Source organism: Drosophila ananassae (assembly GCF_017639315.1).
Source record: "Drosophila ananassae strain 14024-0371.13 chromosome 4 unlocalized genomic scaffold, ASM1763931v2 tig00000061, whole genome shotgun sequence".
Lineage (NCBI taxonomy): Eukaryota > Metazoa > Arthropoda > Insecta > Diptera > Drosophilidae > Drosophila > Drosophila ananassae.
In genome coordinates this window covers 6304619-6315000 of record NW_025319038.1, presented here as the reverse complement: position 1 = coordinate 6315000, position 10382 = coordinate 6304619, and the positions used below count along the sequence as shown (strand labels likewise).

The 10382-nt window shown below is 38.5% G+C and overlaps 1 pseudogene; it reads left to right on the top strand.

Moving 5' to 3' along the window:
• The first annotated feature begins 160 nt into the window (after positions 1 to 160).
• Positions 161 to 9593, top strand: LOC116655521 (annotated as a pseudogene).
• The last annotated feature ends 789 nt before the right edge of the window (positions 9594 to 10382 follow it).

Here is a 10382-nt window from a genome sequence, read left to right as displayed (position 1 = left end):
TTTTTCAATTCAAATAATACTGAGAAATGTCTAGCATAAAAAATATGAAATATTTTTCATCTGGAATTGTCTCTTATTTAAAGATGCGAAAATTGAAAATACATCTAATATATTGTTCTTCATAAAATAAAGATAATGTAAATAATATTATTGCTTTATACAACCTCAACTCATATGGGACTACCCCCTGAATTTAAGCATATTAATTAGGGGAGGAAAAGAAACTAACAAGGATTTTCTTAGTAGCGGCGAGCGAAAAGAAATCAGTTCAGCACTAAGTCACTTTGTCTATATGGCAAATGTGAGATGCAGTGTATGGAGCGTCAATATTCTAGTATGAGAAATTAACGATTTAAGTCCTTCTTAAATGAGGCCATTTACCCATAGAGGGTGCCAGGCCCGTATAACGTTAATGATTACTAGATGATGTTTCCAAAGAGTCGTGTTGCTTGATAGTGCAGCACTAAGTGGGTGGTAAACTCCATCTAAAACTAAATATAACCATGAGACCGATAGTAAACAAGTACCGTGAGGGAAAGTTGAAAAGAACTCTGAATAGAGAGTTAAATAGTACGTGAAACTGCTTAGAGGTTAAGCCCGATGAACCTGAATATCCGTTATGGAAAATTCATCATTAAAGTTATAATATTTAAACAATATTATACAAATAATGTGCATTTTTTCCATATAAGGACATTGTAATCTATTAACATATTAAATTTATCATAAAATATGGCTTATAGTTTATTCAAATTATTATGCTTGCATTTTAACATAGAATAAATGTCATTAATTTGATAAAGTGTTGATAGACTAATAAGAATACAGTGCGTTAATTTTTCGGAATTATATAATGGCATAATTATCATTGATTTTTGTGTTTATTATAAGCACTTGTATGATTAACAATGCGAAAGATTCAGGATACCTTCGGGACCCGTCTTGAAACACGGACCAAGGAGTCTAACATATGTGCAAGTTATTGGGATATAAACCTAATAGCGTAATTAACTTGACTAATAATGGGATTAGTTTTTTAACTATTTTATAGCTAATTAACACAATCCCGGGGCGTTCTATATAGTTATGTATAATAATATTTATATTATTTATGCCTCTAACTGGAACGTACCTTGAGCAGATATGCTGTGACCCGAAAGATGGTGAACTATACTTGATCAGGTTGAAGTCAGGGGAAACCCTGATGGAAGACCGAAACAGTTCTGACGTGCAAATCGATTGTCAGAATTGAGTATAGGGGCGAAAGACCAATCGAACCATCTAGTAGCTGGTTCCTTCCGAAGTTTCCCTCAGGATAGCTGGTGCATTTTAATGTTATATAAAATAATCTTATCTGGTAAAGCGAATGATTAGAGGCCTTAGGGTCGAAACGATCTTAACCTATTCTCAAACTTTAAATGGGTAAGAACCTTAACTTTCTTGATATGAAGTTTAAGGTTATGATATATTGTGCCCAGTGGGCCACTTTTGGTAAGCAGAACTGGCGCTGTGGGATGAACCAAACGTAATGTTACGGTGCCCAAATTAACAACTCATGCAGAAACCATGAAAGGCGTTGGTTGCTTAAAACAGCAGGACGGTGATCATGGAAGTCGAAATCCGCTAAGGAGTGTGTAACAACTCACCTGCCGAAGCAACTAGCCCTTAAAATGGATGGCGCTTAAGTTGTATACCTATACATTACCGCTAAAGTAGATGATTTATATTACTTGTAATATAAATTTTGAAACTTTAGTGAGTAGGAAGGTACAATGGTATGCGTAGAAGTGTTTGGCGTAAGCCTGCATGGAGCTGCTATTGGTACAGATCTTGGTGGTAGTAGCAAATAATCGAATGAGACCTTGGAGGACTGAAGTGGAGAAGGGTTTCGTGTGAACAGTGGTTGATCACGAGTTAGTCGGTCCTAAGTTCAAGGCGAAAGCCGAAAATTTTCAAGTAAAAATAAAATTTACTATATGTAAAAATTATATACTTGAATAATTTTGAACGAAAGGGAATACGGTTCCAATTCCGTAACCTGTTGAGTATCCGTTTGTTATTAAATATGGGCCTCGTGCTCATCCTGGCAACAGGAACGACCATAAAGAAGCCGTCGAGAGATATCGGAAGAGTTTTCTTTTCTGTTTTATAGTCGTACTACCATGGAAGTCTTTCGCAGAGAGATATGGTAGATGGGCTAGAAGAGCATGACATATACTGTTGTGTCGATATTTTCTCCTCGGACCTTGAAAATTTATGGTGGGGATACGCAAACTTCTCAACAGGCCGTACCAATATCCGCAGCTGGTCTCCAAGGTGAAGAGTCTCTAGTCGATAGAATAATGTAGGTAAGGGAAGTCGGCAAATTAGATCCGTAACTTCGGGATAAGGATTGGCTCTGAAGATTGAGATAGTCGGGCTTGATTGGGAAACAATAATATGGTTTATGTGCTCGTTCTGGGTAAATAGAGTTTCGATCATTTATGGTTGTAACTTGTTCCCCGGATAGTTAGTTACGTATCCAATTGTGGAACTTTCTTGCTAAAATTTTTAAGAATACTAGTTGGGTCAAACCAATTAGTTCTTATTAATTATAACGATTATCAATTAACAATCAATTCAGAACTGGCACGGACTTGGGGAATCCGACTGTCTAATTAAAACAAAGCATTGTGATGGCCCTAGCGGGTGTTGACACAATGTGATTTCTGCCCAGTGCTCTGAATGTCAAAGTGAAGAAATTCAAGTAAGCGCGGGTCAACGGCGGGAGTAACTATGACTCTCTTAAGGTAGCCAAATGCCTCGTCATCTAATTAGTGACGCGCATGAATGGATTAACGAGATTCCTACTGTCCCTATCTACTGGAGTTTTGATTTATATGTCAAGCTATTTGGACGTGTTGAAAAAGTGCTCCCAAAAATATACAAAAAAGTTGTAAAAAAAAAAAAAAAAAAAGTGTTGAAAAAAACTTGTAAAAAAAAACTTGTAAAATCTTGAAAAAAAAATATTGTTTTTTAACAAGTAGGCTATGATAAAAAAACAAGTAGGCTATGGAATTTGATTCTTTGCTTACCTGAATAATATTGTGTTAATATTCAGTTGTAATCCGGAGCTCGTCTGAGTAACACTAAAAATTTTTGTTTGGAAAAAAAAAAAAAAAAAAAAAAAGTTTTAAAATTTGGAATTAAAAATTTTGTTTGATTAGTGATAAGTGACAAGTGATAAGTGATAAGTGATAAGTGATAAGTGAAAGTGAAAGTATACTGTAGCTATGAAGGGCTTTCGGAGCCGTTCAGTGAGCTCTGGACTAAGCGCTTCAGAGAGCACCGATGGCGATGATGTTGTAGAGCGTCATAAAGCAAAGAAGATAAGAGAACGGGGCATCAAAATGACTGACGATACTGAATTGCTGCAAGGAAAGGAAAAATCTGGACTAAGCGTTACAGAGAGCAACGATGGCGATGATATTCTAGAGCGCCATAATGCAAAGAAGACAAGGGAACGGAGCATTAAAATGACGGATGGAGCTGAATTGTTGCGAGGAAAGAAAAAATCCTTGAAAAATCGTTCTCTTTCTCCAGGGGAAATATTGTCGCCACCGCTAAAAAAAGGGAAGGACGAAGATATGGCTGATAAATCTGTTGCTGATTTCATTCAACCTACTGCTGCAAGAACCATCCCCACTCCTGTTGCTCCCATTGCTGTTACCACTTGTAGCACTGATAAATTAAGTGCACAAGACATTGTAGCAGATGGAGCTGCAGCTGTGATGGCTGATTTATCGAATACCCAGCGTGCTTGTCGCAAAGCACTAATTAGCGGTGATGTAGAAAATCTGTCAAATATTTTGTCTCGCTATGATGAACTAGTGGTTGCACTTTTACTAAAAAATGGTGAATTACAAACTTTGCTTTCTATTTCACAGACTGCTCAGAAGAATGCTCCGCATGCAACTGTACCATCGAATGCCCCAATTCCCCGAATACTACCGACTGCACCAATTCCAGCACCAAGAAACACTAGAGTGAAAGAGACATGGTCCTGCGTTGTTAAGGGTAAAGATCCAGAGCTGTCTGGCCAACAAATTGCTGAAAAAATTAAGAAAGAGGTTGCGCCAGTCCTTGGAGTCCGAGTTCATGAAGTTCGTGAACTAAAACGCGGAGGTGCAATTATCCGCACGCCATCGGTTTCTGAGGCTACAAAGGTTGCTGCATCGCGAAAATTTGCTGAAGTTGGATTGAGTGTTGAAAAAAATCCTGGAATTAAGCCACGACTGACTATTTTCGATGTTGACACTGCTATTACACCAGAGGAATTCATGGATGAACTATATGCTAACAACTTGAAGGAGGATATGTCACCAGCCGAGTTTAAGAAAGCAGTACACCTGACTAGGCCTTGGACAATGGATGATGGGAACACCACCAATGTCATTCTAGAAGTCAACGAAAAAGCAATGCTCATCCTAGATACAGGAAGGATTTATATCAAATGGTTCAGTTTCCGGTGCCGCCCGCAAATTCGTACGTACGCTTGTCATCGGTGTCTTGGTTTTGACCATAGAGTGCAAGAATGCAAGTTGACCACGAGTATTTGCCGTCAATGCGGGCAAAAGGGACATGTTGCTGCAAAATGCTGTAACCCAGTGGATTGTAGGAACTGCAGATTCAAGGGACTTCCATCAGCACACAACATTCTATCAAGTGCATGCCCTATATACAGCACAGTGTTGGCCCGGGTGCAAGCAAGACATTAATGCTTAACATCTTACAAACCAATTGTGGACGTGGCCGAGCTGCAACCATAGAAGTAGGAGTAAAATTAAGAAGCTATAGATACACAGTCGCAATAATAATGGAACCATATGTTGACAAATTCGGAAGGATAACTGGACTACCCAACGGAACACGAATCTACCATAATGCAACCAAAAAAGCCGCAATCTTTGTTGACGACCCCAATGCTGTTATATTGCCAATCGATTCAATGACAAATGAATATGGAGTTTGTATAAGTATCACGAGTACGTATGGTTCTTTCTTCATAGTGTCTATTTACTGCCAGTTCAATGCACCATTAGAACCATATATTCAATATTTAGATGCCGTAACTAGCCTAGCTCGAAACAAACGTTTAATTGCCGGCTTGGATGCTAATGCTACGTCTCCTATGTGGCATAGCAAAATGACAAACAACATATATGCTAATCAGCTGAGCAGAGAACGGGGAGAGATACTATCAGAATGGATAATTCACAGGAATTCTTTAGTTCTTAATGAACCAAGTGAGGTGTATACATTCGATAACAATAGAGCACACAGCGATATAGATGTCACACTTATTAATGAAGCTGCATCCAGAAGGGATAACTACACATGGAAGATTACACCATGGAACCTAAGTGATCATAACATTATTACTGTGGTAATATCTAGCGAAGATGCAGTTGAGAGTTTAGCTCCTGTGCCTATGTGGAAACTGCATAGTGGAAGGTGGAGCAGGTTCAAGGAGGAAATACAAAATGCACTACAAGATTCAGATCTATCTCTACCCACGGAAGATGCTGCATGTGAACTACAGACGTTGGTGCAACAGACATGTGATATAGTTTTTGGAAAGAAAACTTTTAAAAAGCAAACAAAAATTAAATGGTGGACACGTGAACTAGGCTCTGAAAAAAGAAAAGTCATCCGACTGCGTAGAAAACTTCAGAGAGCACGTTCAAGAGGTGACCCAAATGCCATTGCATTAGCAATTGAGTTGCGAATAACTGTAAAAGGTTACAAAAAAATGATTCAAACGGCAAAAGAAGAAAACTGGCGACAATTTGTCAGCCAACACAATGAAGATCCATGGGGTGTTGTATATAAAATCTGTCGTGGCAAAAAAAAAAATAGCGAATTTGGGTGTCTAAAATATGAAGGTGTTGAAATTACAGAATGGCATGATTGCGCTACAATTTTATTGAAGCACTTTTTCCCTGAAACAAACTTTGGACCTGATCAAAACGTTCATATTAGTCCATCTCCCCGGCCACTAGAACTGCATGAGATTGAAGAATGCATTACAAAGCTTAAGAGCAAAAAATCACCAGGACTCGACGGTATCACAGGAGAGATAGCCAAAAACATATGGAAATCAGTACCAGAGCATCTTATGTCGCTTTATTCACGGTGTATTGAGAATGGGAATTTCCCAAAAATATGGAAACAACCTAGAGTTATACCCTTATTGAAAAGTCCAGATAAAATTAAAAGCAACCCGGAGTCATATAGAGGTATTTGTCTTCTACCAGTTCTGGGAAAAATTTTAGAAGGCATAATGATAAATCGGCTAAAAGATATCCTACCCGAAAGAAACAGATGGCAGTTTGGATTTACTACCAATAAATGTGTTGAAGACGCCTGGAGACATGTTATACAGACAATTAATGCATGTCAGTCACAATATATACTGGGAATATTTGTTGATTTTAAAGGAGCATTTGACAATATTGAGTGGAGTGCAGTTATAAATGTTCTTGCTGAAGTTAACTGTCCGGAAATAGCACTTTGGAAAAGCTACTTTTCTGATAGAACTGCGTGCATTCGTGGTCTATATGAAACTGCAAGTGTGACTGTCACTAAAGGATGTCCTCAAGGATCTATTAGTGGCCCATTTATTTGGAATCTTCTCATGAATATTTTGCTTGAGAGATTAGAGCCATTATGCCCCTTCAGTGCCTATGCAGATGATTTATTGCTTCTTATTGCAGGAAACTCAAGAGCAGAAATTGAAAATAAAGGTAGGCAAATTATGAATCTAGTTGGTGCTTGGGGGAACGAAAATGGAGTCAAAGTATCAACATCAAAAACCGTGATCATGCTTCTAAAGGGAAAACTAAGTAATAACAGACATCCGATTGTGAGTTTTGAAGGGGCAAACCTGCCATATGTATATGTTCAACGGTATCTCGGAATTATTATTGGTGAGAGAATGAATTTTTTGCCACACGTAGCTGCCATTCGTGATCGTATATCCAGCATAGCATCAGTTCTGTCTAGGGTACTCCGTGTAGACTGGGGGTTAAAGCCGCATGCACGACGTAGTATATACACTGGGCTCATGATTCCATGTATGTTGTTTGGTGTGGCAATTTGGTACCCAGTCATACAGAAACAAATTAGAGCAAAGATTCGTCTTTTGTCAAGTCAAAGGATGGTTTTACTTAGCTGTTTACCAGTTTGTCGAACAGTATCTACTTCAGCACTACAAGTTCTGGCTGGCACACCACCCCTAGACCTTGAGGCAAAATTAATCAAAATAAAACACAAGATAAAGAAAGGACTGCCACTTGATAATGATGACTGGCTATATAATCTGGATCACACGAATATGAACTGGGATATAAAAAAAGCATTGCTAGAAGAAAAGATGATTGAGGAATGGCAAAACAGATGGGACTGTGACATTAATGGAAGAGTTACGCATAAATTCTTACCAGAAGCAGCGTTTGTCTTCAAAAACAAAAGTTTCACATTTAAGCTGAAGGCTGGATTTTTTATAACTGGACATGGATCTTTTAATGCATTTCTATATCCTAGAAACCGTAGTAACACTGCTGCATGTTTATGTGGAGTCCTAAATGAAGATTGGCAGCATGTATTGTGTGACTGTATTATGTATGATGACATAAGAAATCTGGATGCTCTGGGAATAGTTGGAGAATCTAATGACAGGGACCTCTCAGGGATTGTCAAGAATCCAGAACAGGTGAAATTGCTAAATCTGTTTGCCGAGGCTGTTTTCCGACGTCGTTCAGGTGTATATCGGACGCTGGCCTTACTCAATGGGTTGCCAGTCCCGGACTAATGTCAAAACTGGCAAACAAGGTTACCTCATCCGAGTGTGTCGGCGCTGAAGAGGGAGGGCCCACCGAGCCCTTAATTTCGGTACCACGGGTGAACAGTGCCAAGGCTGTTCAATGAGGTTGGCCCCCTTGTGGGAGTTCGTGGTGGCTGTGGTTGACACCCAAATGCGGGTAGAGCCCTGGGGCTCGACGTGGAGTTGCGTTATTCAACCGGGTGCCGGAACCCATAGACCGGAAGAAGTGTTAGATACACTTCGCCCCTCACCAAGGGGAAGTTTTTCTGTCCGACTCACAGATACTTAAATTGGTACCGAGCTAGTTGCTATGTATTTGCTATAGCTTCTATTCCGGGGCGTTTGCAGGCGCTTAAACCTGGCACATGCATCATATACCCACTTGTGGGTATATAAGGATGCCGTGGTTGTAATTCACTTTCAGTGGAACACGCCACGTTAAATAAGCAAGGAGAGATCCTAGACGTCCACTGTCCCTATCTACTATCTAGCGAAACCACAGCCAAGGGAACGGGCTTGGAATAATTAGCGGGGAAAGAAGACCCTTTTGAGCTTGACTCTAATCTGGCAGTGTAAGGAGACATAAGAGGTGTAGAATAAGTGGGAGATATTAGACTTCGGTTTGGTATCGCCAATGAAATACCACTACTCTTATTGTTTCCTTACTTACTTGATTAAATGGAACGTGTATCATTTCCTAGCCATTATACGGATATATTTATTATATCTTATGGTATTGGGTTTTGATGCAAGCTTCTTGATCAAAGTATCACGAGTTTGTTATATAATCGCAAACAAATTCTTTAATGAGAGATGCATTTACTGTATTATTGATTTGAAAATTTGGTATAACTCCAATTACTCAGGTATGATCCAATTCAAGGACATTGCCAGGTAGGGAGTTTGACTGGGGCGGTACATCTCTCAAATAATAACGGAGGTGTCCCAAGGCCAGCTCAGTGCGGACAGAAACCACACATAGAGCAAAAGGGCAAATGCTGACTTGATCTCGGTGTTCAGTACACACAGGGACAGCAAAAGCTCGGCCTATCGATCCTTTTGGTTTAAAGAGTTTTTAACAAGAGGTGTCAGAAAAGTTACCATAGGGATAACTGGCTTGTGGCGGCCAAGCGTTCATAGCGACGTCGCTTTTTGATCCTTCGATGTCGGCTCTTCCTATCATTGTGAAGCAAAATTCACCAAGCGTTGGATTGTTCACCCATGCAAGGGAACGTGAGCTGGGTTTAGACCGTCGTGAGACAGGTTAGTTTTACCCTACTAATGACAAAACGTTGTTGCGACAGCATTCCTGCGTAGTACGAGAGGAACCGCAGGTACGGACCAATGGCACAATACTTGTTCGAGCGAACAGTGGTATGACGCTACGTCCGTTGGATTATGCCTGAACGCCTCTAAGGTCGTATCCGTGCTGGACTGCAATGATAAATAAGGGGCAATTTGCATTGTATGGCTTCTAAACCATTTAAAGTTTATTATTTATATTTTAAACGACAATGGATGTGATGCCAATGTAATTTGTAACATAGTAAATTGGGAGGATCTTTGATCACCTGGTGCCATGCTAGTTACATATGAAAACATTATTTAATACAATGACAAAGCCTAGAATCAATTGTAAACGACTTTTGTAACGGGCAAGGTGTTGTAAGTGGTTGAGCAGCTGCCATACTGCGATCCACTGAAGCTTATCCTTTGCTTGATGATTCGAAAATATATACACAAAGTGTTGTATATATATATTAATTATATATATTTTTTTTTAAATATATTTATTTATATATATATATATAACGCAGTGTGTATTGCACAGCGTTCGAGCGCTACAGGTAGCCAAATGCATCGTCATCTTATTAGTGACGCGCAAATATAAAATGTTGACAAGATGAATATGATATAAAAATATCATATATATAAAATGAAAAAAAAAATTTTTTTCATCAAAGTATAAGTCCGTAATATACGGACGGCGGGAGTTGTAATAACTTTTGCCTGGTAGCCCTTTGACTCGTCATCATATTAGTGACGCGCATGATTCAATTCATGAGATTCCTACTGTCCCTATCTAAACTTTTTTAAAAATATTAAAAATTTTTCCAAGTACAAAAATTTATGAATGGATTTGAATATACAAAATGTTAACACGATAATATTAATGTCTCTGCTGTATTGATAATATTAATATAATATTAAATCATCATATATATAAAATGAAAAAAAAAATTTTTTTTCATCAAAGTATAAGTCCGTAATATACGGACGGCGGGAGTTGTAATAACTTTTGCCAGGTAGCCCTTTGACTCGTCATCATATTAGTGACGCGCATGATTCAATTCATGAGATTCCTACTGTCCCTATCTAAACTTTTTTAAAAATATTAAAAATTTTTCCAAGTACAAAAATTTATGAATGGATTTGAATATACAAAATGTTAACACGATAATATTAATGTCTCTGCTGTATTGATAATATTAATATAATATTAAATCATCATATATAT